The sequence below is a fragment of the Talpa occidentalis genome, unplaced genomic scaffold (genome assembly GCF_014898055.3).
Source record: "Talpa occidentalis isolate TD23 unplaced genomic scaffold, MPIMG_talOcc4v2.1 talOcc4.10, whole genome shotgun sequence".
In the NCBI taxonomy this organism is placed as follows: Eukaryota; Metazoa; Chordata; class Mammalia; order Eulipotyphla; family Talpidae; genus Talpa; species Talpa occidentalis.
Genome location: NW_023600993.1, coordinates 5,891,425 through 5,903,443, shown reverse-complemented (window position 1 = coordinate 5,903,443; position 12,019 = coordinate 5,891,425). Strand labels below are relative to the sequence as shown.

Below are 12,019 nucleotides of genomic sequence, written 5' to 3'. Positions count from 1 at the left end.
TCTTGTATACATAAATACATCTTTAAGAAAAAAAAAAAGACCCAAGTGGGCCTCCCAGGTGCAGGGGTTAAGTCTCAGCACTATTAAGCTATCACCAGACACTGAGGCCTGAGTTCCATCCCTGGCCAGCGTGCTGACCCACATGTTGCAGCAGACCTCTCCTGTCTTGCCCGCTGCTCCCCTCAGCAGTGTATCTCAGTAGATCTGCCTGTTCTGCTCCCTACTCTGTCTCTGGCAAATCCACTCACCGCCCTGCAACACTGGCCTATACCCCAGTTCTTCTATGCATAAATAAATAAAGCAGGCAGAAGGGAAAGGAGGAGCAGATGGGATATTTACAAGAGGGAGCTTTGAGGTAATTAGGAGTTTCTTGAATATCTTTGTCTCCTTCAGTCAAGTGCCCTGGTACCTATCTTACTGCATGGGGGGCTAGGCCAGTCCCACACCAGGGGGGCCGTGGTGCCACCTGTTAGTCAAGACCTCCTGCTGGTTCTGGAGCTAGGCTTGCCTGTAAACAGGGGGTATGCATGGGGGTACAGGTAAGTGTGAATCAGTTTGGTGGCTGGTTCTATTCTGATATTCATTCGTTCATTCATTCATTCATTCATTCATGCATTCAGCCAGTCAGCCATCCATCCATCCATCTACCCACACACCCACAGATCTGTCCATCTCTCTATTCACTCACTCTGCCTTCTTTCCATCTATTCACCATCATTCATCCAAAATATCTTTATTGAAGGGTCAGGTACAGATGTAATAATAAGTAAAGGACAGACACTACCCCTGCCTTCATGAAGCTTAGAGTCTATACCAGAGGTTCTCAGCTCTGGTTGGAGATACTGTAAAACATACTGAGACGTTTGCTTCTAGGAAGATGGAGTAGAGGTATTGTTCCCTATTCTTCTGCTAAATACAATTCAAAACCATAGACATTCTATTTAAAACAAATGTAAGATGACTCTGAAAGGTGGAGAGGCAAAGGCAGACTAGCTAGGGAGCCGGCACCCAAAGAATGACACCATGATGCATGTCTGGGTTTTCATTCAGCCACATATATCTGAGATTTTGAGCTGAAGAAGTCAGTAACTTAGAAACATCAAAGGGCACAGGCAAAAGCTTGCTGTGTCTAACCGAATGACCAGGAAAGGGACATTCCATACCAGCACAGTCATTTCCACATTAGCAAAATAGAAAACTTTTAGACAATAACTGTCCCACTGCAGTTAAACATGAAAGCCGTGTCCCCATCCTAGTCAGCAAAGGCTGCATAGGGAGCTAAGACTGTTACCCCTGTCAGTCTATAAGGTGACTCTTGAGGTCCCTAGCAGGGAGCTAGGACTTTCCTCCCCATTGGGTGGAGACAGTCATGTATTAGCAGAAGGGGGCAGTCAGTAAGAAAGCACACCTACCTCTCCTAGTCTGGGAGGTACCCCTGGAGGCCTGATGGGGAGCCAAACACTTCCCTATCCTGCCCGGCAGTAATGAAGACTCCTATCACTTTATGTGTCACAGAAGCAGAGCGGGAAACCCAGAATGCTTCTCCCACCTAGGAGTAACGAGACTCCCACACTTTGCTTCTCCTGCTGGAGCAGTGTCACATAAAGCCAGATAAAACAGAAGACTTAAATGTGAACAGAGTCTCATAACATACACTTAAAATGTATACATTCAATTATCATGCCAAAGCATGAGAAGATTTCATAAGGAATTTTAAAAAAGTAATCAATAGATACAAATGCCAAGATAACAGAAATGTTAGGGTAATCCAACAAATATTTGAAAGTAGACATCATCAGAGGCAAATTGAACATGCTTGAAACAAATGAAAAATAAAAAAGTCTTAGCTAAGAAACAGAGAATGAAAGGAAGTAAATGGAAATCTTAGAACTCAAAATTTATAACTGAACTAAAATACCAATGATGGGCTCAACAGCATGATGGAGGGAATGAAAGAATCAGTGAACTGGAAGACATAACAACAGCAATGATGCAATCTCAAGATCAGAAAGAAAACAGACTGAAAAAGCAGTGATCTCCCAGAGACTCGAGGTTCTATAACAAAAGAGCTAACATCCATGTAGTCAGAGCCCTGGAAGGTGACAGGAAAGAACATGGGAATGAAGAAGCAATGATGGTTGAAGATTACCTCAATTTTGCAAGAGACATAAACTTACAGAATCAAGAAGCTGGGTGAACCTTACACTGGATAAACCTTCCAAAACACCCATACCAAGATATATCATGATTAGGTTTCTCAAAACTAAAGACAAAGAAAAATGTTTTGGAAGTAGGCAGAGAAAAACACCTTGCCAGAATGAGAAGGACCGCAGATTTCTCATCAGAAGCCATTAGGCTGAAAGGAAGTAATGTGATATATTTTTCAGATGCTGAAAAAAAAAAAAACCAACCTGTCAGTCCAGATCTTGTACTCAGTAAAATTATTCTTTAAGGAATGAAGGGAAATAAATATAGTTTCAGATGTAGGACTCACATAGGATTTGTATGCTAAAAACTACAAAATGCTGACAAAAGAACCAAAAGATTTAAATAAATGAAGAGATAGATGGTGTTTTCATGGATTAGAAGACTCAACATAAAAAATACATCAATTCTCCTCAAATCGGTATACAGATTTAATGCAATTCCCATCCAAATCTCAGCAAGGTTTCTAGCAGGAGTGGACAAAACTATTCTAAAACCTATCTGGAAAGGCAAAGGCATGAAAATAACTAAAATCATTGTGAAAAAGAACAAACTAAGAGGAATCAGTATCGGTAAAGAGACAGACAGCTCGAGGAACCAGAACAGAAAATCAAGAAATAGACCCACACAAATATACCCAAGAGAATTCTGATAAAGGGGCTAAATATATTGAATCAAGGAGAGGGCCTTTTCAACAAATGGTGCTGGAGCAACTGGTCATTCACCGACAAAAAACTTAACCTCAATTGAAAACTTTTATCTCATAAAAAAAAAATCAACTCAAAAAGATTCACAGACTTAAAAGTAAAATAATGATGAAATGTTTAGAAAACACAATAGAGAAATGTAGGCCTAAGGTCCAGGGCGAGATAAGAGTTCTTAAGACTTGACATCAACAGTGTGACTCATAAAGACAAACTAATGAATTGGATCTTATCAAAATTTAAAACTTTGCTTCTGTCAAAGAGGCATCCACTGAGTTTTGATTTCAGTTATCAGATTTCTGAAGAAGATGAAAAGATAAGGAGAAAATATGTGCAAAGCCACATAGCCAATGAAGGTCTACTACTTAGAATATATAAAGAAATTTATAAGCTGAAATAGTAAAATCCAAATAATCCAATAAAAAATGGGCACAAGACCTGACAGACATTTCACTAGCGCCTATACACATGGCACACAGCCCAAGAAAAGATGCTCAACACACTGGCCATCAGGGAAATGCAAGTAAAAACCACACTGAGCTATCACTACACATCGAAGAGCTTATAAAATAAAAACGGGTAATGACAAGCACCATAAAGACGCAGAGACACAGGATCACTCATATGATCCTGGTGGCAACAAAACATGGTTTAGACACTCTGGAAAAGAACATGGTGGTTTCTTAAAATACTGAACATGAAACTCCCATATGTCTCAGTAATGGCACTCCTGAGCATTTATCCCACAGAAATGAGAATTTATTTTCCTGAGAAAACCTGTATACGCATGTGTATAGCCATTTAGTCATAATAGCTGAGAACTAGAAACAACCAGATGTCCTTGGTTGGGTGAATTACTAGCAGCTATGGTCCTCCACACCATAGAACCCTCCTCAGCAATAAAAGAAACAGGTTGTGGATGCACACAGCCATCTGGCTGCATCTCCATAGAACGATGGCAACCCCCAAAGATTACTCAGTATGTGATTCCATTGACAGACCCCCCTTTTTAAAAATATTTATTTATTTATTTATACAAGAACTGGGGAATAGGCCAGATGCGCGGGAGGGTGAGAGGACTCACCAGAGACAGAGTGGGGAACAGAACAGGCAGATTGATTGAAGTACACTGCTGAGGTGAGCAGCTGGCGAGACAGGAGAGATCTGCCCCGCCATGTGGGTATCTCTGTGGCCAGTGGGGATCAAACTGGCACTGCAGCTTCACAGTGCTGCACTCAACCGCCTGCGCCACCAGGGGAGGCCCAACAGACCCCTCTTGAAATGCCAAAGCTATGGCAGCAGAGAGCAACCAGTGGTCGCCAGGTTTGGGGATGGGAGGAGTGAGAAAGAAAGCAGATGTGATGGCACGGTGATCATGAATGTTCTGGATTTTGACAGTATTCGTGTCCTTGTGACGCTGTGTCCTAGTTTTTCAAGATGTCACCATTGGGGGAAATTAAGTAAAGAGTACACGGGTTCACTTTCAATTATTTCTCACAACTATATATGCCTGAAGTGTCACATTAAAAAAAAAAAAAAAAGACCCACACTGGTACCTGCGCCCACTCCTCGTCATTCCAGAAGAAAGGTCCCCAGGTGACACAGTGTGCGGCCAGAGTTCAAACCCATTGCTATTTCCTTCAGCCAGTGCTTCTTAAACTTCAACATCCATATAAATTTTCTGGGGATCTTGTTAAAATGGCTAACTAGGACTACAGGGCCTGAGGCTCTGAATTTCTAACAACCTCCCCAGTTATGTCCCACCGAGGTTCCTCTTTGGAGTAGCAGGGCTCTCTAGTCAGTTGCTGCCTCCAGGGTGGGTGCATAAAAATGACCAGGGCAACTCTGAGCAACATAGCACACTGGGACCTGGGTGTGGAGATTCTGATTCAGTAGATCTGGGCTGAGGCCCAGGACTGCGCGTGCTTTATAGCTCCTCTGGTGAACCTGAGACCCAGCAGGTTTGGGATCCTATAGTAAACTACCTCCAGCTGCCAAATTCCTCTGTGAACAAGCTATTCTTGGCCCCCCAAGGCCATGACTAATCCCAAATGCTTGTCTACACCCATCACCTTCGCTGTCCAAAGCCTGGGGTCAGGCCTTCTCACCCGCCACTAGATGTCCCTGTGGAAGAGCAGGCTGCCCATCTTGCTTCCACCTGCCCTGGCATCTGCTGCCCATCACTGCTGTCTAGGTGCAAGCTGTCTACTCCTTCTGTCCACCACCCTGGAGGGGGCCTTGGTCCAGGCTCAACGTCTCTGTCCAGCCCTCAGCCCTGAAGGACCAGCCTGCTTCCCGTCTTACTCCCTCGAGCCCCTGCTGATGTCAACATGCAAGTGATGTTCTGGACCATATTTCTCTCCTTCAGTCATTTACTTGCCTTTATTAGAATTTTCACTGGATTTTGTGCAACCTGTACACCAACCTTTATTTATTAAAATGGACGTGCTGTTTGGAAGTCTGCATTTATTTTGGCACCACATATAAAAACCATTCATGTTTTTTCATCATTTATAGAAGTTTCCATAAAAGAAAACAGGATGACAACCAAACAATGTGATTAAATTCTACCCAGACTTTGTGAGGAAGGTGCTACTTGCTTAAAAAGAAAGATGAGCAAGGAGAGATGGATGGTAAAGACCCCCTGGCAGCAAGCTGAGACTCTCCTGGAGGGGAGCGGCAGGGCTGAGTGCTAGTGAAGACCAGTGCAGGCAGTGGTAATTGATGCCACTCCAGGTATCACTTAAATGTGGTGAGCACTGCTTCAAATCTCATCAGACAATCGCTGTGCTCTTGAAAACCTTTAAGGAAAAGTTCAAATTCCTTAGACTGCTGGGGTGACATTTCCTTCATGATTTGATCCACTAGACTCCAGTAAAAATGAAGTCATCATCCCCATACACCCCAGTTTCTCTTAGCGTTTGGAGCTCTGCCCACATTATTCCCTCCTCCTGGTAGAGGATATATAGTGATAGGACCACATTTAGGTTGACTATTGTCTACTTCTGGGCCTCCCACAGAGCCTGCTTAGAACAAAATGAGAAGGATGAAAATGGAGAAGGGGGGAATGGCAAGGCTGATAAGGACATTGGGAAGAAAAAAGAGGGAGGAGGAGAATATTGTTAAACTTCTATTCATCCTACAAAACCCACCTAAAAGTTCCTTCTTCTTGAAGCTTTCCTTTATTTTTCACACATCTAAGCATTTCTTCCTCTGGGTTCCCACAATATTGTTGCTGTATCTCTACTGATGCATTTAACATTTTTTTTCTACTGAATTAAAGAAAGAAAGAAAGAATGAATGAATCCAGGTGTCCTTCACTTAAATGCTGATCTGCACAAAGGCAGGATCAATATGATATTTGCCTATAATTCCAGGACCTAGCTCAGTGGCTCTCAACCTTGCTGCACATTGGACTCACAAAAGAGCATTACCAAAACATGAATCCTCGCCCACCCAGGACATGAACCCAACATAACTATTGTGAATTGAGCTCTGGGTCCCAGGATGCTGAAAACTCTCCAGCTGCAGCCAAAATAATGAACCACCATCCTAACTCAGAGATGGATGGTGGAAGGAGCTCACTAAATGATGAATGAGTGAATGGATGAATCCTGCATTTAACACGTCATAGTTCTGACCTGACATGACCATTTCCAGGGATTCATTTTATGTTAACTCATTAATATATTCAGGAACTATTAATTAAACCATAATGTAGGTACCAGGTGTTAAGTGAGGCAAAATAGCTGGTGATAGAAACATGAGTGAATGTCCCCTTATTCCACTGTGTGTTAGGGAAGCTGGGGCTCAACCTGCTTCATTCAAGAACTTTCTGTCCTGCTGAGTAAATGGCCCACTCCCACCAGTGACCACCTCCCTAGTGACTGACAGCAAACCTTACCTCTGTCTGCTTCCTCCAGCAAATGTAAGGACGAACAGACTCTATCCCCTGCCAGAGAGAAAGCCCCTGGAGGGTGTGTGTGTCAAGAAACCAAAAAAGAAGGTGGTGCTACACAGACCCCCTAAGCCCTGCAGCAGCGAAAGTAGGTCTCTCAGTGTCAGACCAAAGTTCTGTGCCTCTCAAGTAAACTCCGCTCTGGGTGTGTATTTACACCAAGAACATCAAAGGCCTCAGGATGTGACAGATATTGATTATCCCACAGTTAGAGGGAATTTCCTTCCGGCTGCTGCCGCCTCACTCACAGGGCTGTGGTAAACCCAAACGCTGCCGAGTGCCGAGGAACAGACAATGGCCCCTGGCCACCGCCGCTCCACGTGGATGTCCACATGGCGCCTCTCAGCTATCTCAATGGCTTCCTCATGGGGCATCCTGATCCAGGTCCTGGCCCCTTCAACTCATTCTATGCAGAGAAACCAGAGGGTCTTCCTAAAACCACAAATCCCATCACCTCTTCCCCCAACTGGGAGCTCTTTAACAGCTTCATATGGCTGTCAGCACATACAACACAGGATGAACCCCGATGTACAGTGTGAGCAGAACCCAAATACACCCGGGACGTCTTGTGTCCAGTCCAGCCAGGTATTACATTCAGAAGAAATCCAGGTCCAGCATAGTATGGAAAAAAAGATGGGAAATAACCTAAACCTTTGCCGAAGAGTCTTAAAGTGGCAAAAACAAAAACATTCTAAAGAAACTCTTCTCCCATCTCCCATAGTATCTCTTCCTTTGTCATCTGCTCACCTCAAATCTCCCCCTCCCCCCCCCCAAACACTTTGGCTGCAGTGGCACCTGGTTTAGTCCTTTCTTTCTTCTACCCACTTGCCTACTTTCCAGACCTGCTGAAGAACCCCAAGCATCTCACCACACATCACTTAGCTTTTCAGTGCCTTCTCTTCATTACTCGAATCAATACAACAAAGACCCAAGAGACAAGCATTCAAAACCATGAAGCCTGAGGGAGGGGCAGGCAGTGGTGAGTTGAATGTTGCACCTTTTGACCCCATCACACCACGTGGCCCTGACTGACTGGGCAGGCTCACCTGTGAGTCTCCACTCTCCCCAGCGGCCCGGCTCCTTCACCTTGGCATAAGCTGCTCTCTCTGCCAGGGATGCCTCTTCCCTTCCTCTCGCTGACAAGACATTCAATTAATTCTTCACATCCAGCACTGATGTCACCTCCTTTAAGGCTTTTCTCATTTCCACCAGACAGGGTTAATTTGTTTCCTTCTCCAGGGTTTTTCTGAACTTTGTACAGATCTCTATTATAGCTCTTGTCAGGCTGGGTTGCAATTGCTTAATTACCAATCAGACTCTTTCATGAGACGGTAGGTGCCAAATTTAAGTCTGAGTCATCTCTGTGTCCTCAGTTCCAAGAACCAGGAAGATGCTCAATGGAAGTGACTAAATGCTCCAGAAATAAGCTCCAGCTCTGAGAGCTGCAGGAAGGCATTCCCTGTGCTCTCCTTCCTGCTCAGCATGTGGGGACACCTGGGAGTGCTTTCTGTGCAGGAGCTTCCGCATCTGTGACAGCACTCACCTGGTTAGTCCGTACACCCGCCCTCCCCTGTTCAGGCCTCCAAAGGGTGGTGTTCCCTTCCCGTGACTCCAGCCAGGCCCGGTTCTTACCTTGTTAAAAATAAAAGGCGTTAAATGCAGCCCAGCAGTTACACAGGAAAATCAAATAAAGATGCCCAGACCTGGCAGGAAAAAGTAGAACTCTAATTTAGATGAGCCTGTATGTAGAAAATCCAAAGCAATCTACAAGAAAACTCTAAGAACTAATGAATGAGTTTAGGGGGCCCAAGTCCTCGGTTTGGCATCAGAGGTACCCCCACCACCCCGTCACCTGGACCCACCTTTCCCAGCACACCCAACATTCTAAGGCTCTGAGCAACAGCTCTGAACAGGTTCTGAATGTCTGGCCCAGTGCTGTCCACTCTCCCTCACTGCCCTGAGCTGGACAGTGCCTGGCCTGGCTAGGCCAGCTTCTCTCCCATCTTTCCTCACCTCTAAACTCTAGAAGTAAGAGCTGTGTTTGTTGAGGGCAAGAGCTGGACATGCGCCATAAGTAATAACTATTATAATCACCCTTATTTTTGAGGGGAGATGTCCCCGGCCTTTGCCCACACTCGCAAGGTTTCATAGCCCAGCTAGGCTGCTGCCAACACCCAAAACCCTCACCGAAAAGTTGGAAGATATGAGAGGCCCAATTCCAGGCTAGATGTGTCTCCTGCCTCCCTGACCCAACCCAGACTCCACAGCTGTGACGTCATCAGCCCTTCACGGCGTTTAGAGACGGCAGTATTGTGGTCATTTATGGAGAACTCCCCATGCTTCCCTCCCTGGCCCCACTAGGGAATAGGAGCCAGGTCCTGGTCAGCTCTTAATTAAGCCATACTATGGTACTGTGTAGCTGCATGTGTTAGCACGGCTCACACACAGTAGGCACCTTGCTTAACCAGACTTTTCATCAGCCTTCAGAATCTTCTCCCAGGTTCTTTATAAAATGTAGTTTTAGTAAGGTCCCCACTGATTTAGTTTAACCATAAACACCCCCCCCCTCCACACACACACGCACTCACGCCCCATCTGCTCATCATCCTTATTTGATGTGATTCCTCATCCTCCCTCCCACTCCCCAAGGCCCCAGATGCTCTCTGACCTCCCCACCTCCGCCTGCCCTCAGCAAGAATCCTTCTTCTCCACGAGGTTTCCTCTCAGTAATTTTCCACCTACGGCCCCACCCTGCCCCTTGGCTATGAATTCCCACTTGCCACACTATGTTCTGAGTTGCTCTCCCTCCCGCCACACCCCTATACTGACCACGAAGGTCCTGGGTAAGGTCTGCCTGACCATCTCCAGCAATGTCCTTGGCTGGTTTTTGCTTTAACAGCGCACACACCCAGGGCTTTGGCGAAGCAGGAAGGAGGTGCTAGAGGAACCCTGTGCCAGGGAGAAGCACGTCTGCTCCTTCTGCAGTCGCGGGAGAGACGCCTCGCTCACAGGCAGGGTGTGAGGCTGATCTGGCTGGAATACACCGTGGGCGGGTGGAAAGCTGCCCTTCCTCTCTGACAGCTCTCCATGTTCCCAGCACCCCCCAGACACACACACACACAGCCAGGCTCAGGGCACGGTCCTGGTGAGAGGCGCCCACCCCCAGCGCTCCACCTGTGTTACTGAGCATCTGGCCCATGGTAGGTGCTCAGAAAACATCTGGTGGATATATCTGCTGTGTGATTTTAAATGCTTCCCTCTACTTCCCTGGATCTCCTCTACCAATCAAGGGGGTTGCACTAGATCAGAAGTTCTCAGATTTCCCCTCCCCACTTGTCTTGGTGATACAACTACTGAACCATGTAAAAATTTATACCAACAGACGAAAGCAGACTGTGCTGGGTGGAAAGCAGGAGAGCGGCACCCAGAGCCTCATCTATGTGGCCCTTCCTCTCTCTCTTGGTCTTAGAGTCCCCAGATCCTCAGGGCACAGTTTCACAAACTCAAGCTAGATGAGCCCTAAAAGGCCCATCGCTCAAAAACCCAGATTGCTCTTTAAGGAACATCTGTTTTTTTAAGAGAATGACTCTAAAAAGGCAAAATCCTTTCTGACACATTTGAAAACGTGCTTGAGCATCTAATGAGCTTGAAGGGTGGGGTGTGGGCACCTGCCTTGGCAGGGGGGAGGGGTGTCTGAGGTGCTGCCTCGAAACCACACTGCGTAGTCCCCAGCTTGGCCCTGGCCCTTCCAGTCAGCCTGCCGTCTTTTTCCTAAATGGAAGTGTCCATTACTCTTCTTCCCCACCTCCTATTTTCCAGAACTCCCTCCACTGGTTATAAGCAATTGAAATAGTGCCGGGAACTGGGAGGAAGTTGAACAAATGGATGAGTGATCGGCAAACAGCCTGAGCTTTCAGTATTTTTGTTAAAATTTCACACACCGGGAACCTATAATCACAAGGGAACTGAGTTTATGAAAACAATCATGGAGATCAGGACACAGAAAATAATCATAGTTTTCTCCAATAGTTGCCAGGAGAACCTTCCCAATCCAGAGAAGTCAGAGCTGTGCATCTACAGCGTGTTCTGGGTCCTTCTCCTGGCTCGGCTCGGACGGTGCCTCACCCCTCCCCTGCCCCTGCCTCCTGCACTGTTGTTCTCCTCCAGGTTCCTGAGAAGTGGTGTCCGGGAGAAGTGGCAGCTGACTGCTAGCACCTATGAGCACCCAGTGCAGTCAGAACAAGTGCACAGCACCTGGAGGAAAGCGCTGCTGGACAATCCCAGCGGATCTAGATCTGATAAAGCGTGTCCACAGCAGCCCTATGGACAGCCAAAGGTGGAGCACCCACGTGCCCACCTGGGCAAGCGGTCTGCCCGCCATGGGAGCGGGTCCAGCCTGTAGGAGGGAGTCCGTTCTGTCAGCGCTCATCAGGGCGGCGCCTTGAGGACGCGTTGTGAAGTGAAATGCGTGGCCCTAAAGGGACAAGCACTTGTGGCTCTACTCACAGGGCAGGCACACGGAGTTCATGCTTCCAGAGGCAGGAAGCGGCAGGGGAGGCAGGGCTGGGGGAGGGAGGGAGGGAAGGGGAAGGTGGGACCTCTGGGGTGGCCGTGGGGAGAGGGGCACAACCGTGGGATGGCACTTGATGCCCGAACTGCACACCAAAAAATGGTGAAAGTGGTAAATGTGGCAACGTGTCTCAGGCTATAACTGAGTCACCCACCGGCCCAGCAAACTCCTTCCAGCATCTGAGGAGGCCTGCCCTGAAAGGACCCGTCGGCCAAGGGACCATTAGAGGGGATTTCCAGGGAATTCGGTGTCCACTGAATGGGAGAGTCTAGCAGATACCAGTGCGCTGACCAAACTGTTATTCATTAAATTAGAATTTCTCAGAAACTCACATTCTTGCATGGGTGCTTCAGGGAGCAGTGACTTCAGTTACTCTGTCTGACTTGATTTCTTCTCCTGGCTCCTTAGGGATTTGGGACTGTCAGGTGTCTCCTTTACATTTCTGGGGAGAGCAAAGCTGTGAATGAAACCTGTCACAAATGATCTGATGGGTAACCCTCTGGAAGGTTCTTTACAGAGCCTGCGAAAGGCAGCTGAGGGCAAGCCAGGCTTACAGCAGCAGCCCCAGACCAGAGGGGTAAA

At 46.8% G+C, this 12,019-nt stretch overlaps 1 protein-coding gene across 13 annotated transcripts in view; it reads right to left on the bottom strand.

Moving 5' to 3' along the window:
• The window catches only part of HRH1 (histamine receptor H1), a 127,437-nt gene that overhangs the window by 17,117 nt on the left and 98,301 nt on the right, over window positions 1–12,019 (bottom strand). For 6 of the 13 annotated variants that reach the window (XM_054697531.1, XM_054697441.1, XM_054697425.1 and 3 more), the window contains 4 exons: window positions 11,770–11,879; window positions 8,500–8,570; window positions 7,914–8,003; window positions 6,062–6,181 (listed from right to left, as the gene is read on the bottom strand). The exons of 2 other annotated variants lie outside the window; for them this stretch is intronic. The gene's annotated coding sequence lies outside the window, so the exon portion shown is untranslated. The remainder of the gene's footprint in view (window positions 1–6,061; window positions 6,182–7,913; window positions 8,004–8,499; window positions 8,571–11,769; window positions 11,880–12,019) is intronic. 5 more of the 13 variants (XR_008552656.1, XM_054697509.1, XM_054697469.1 and 2 more) reach the window with 4 other exon arrangements.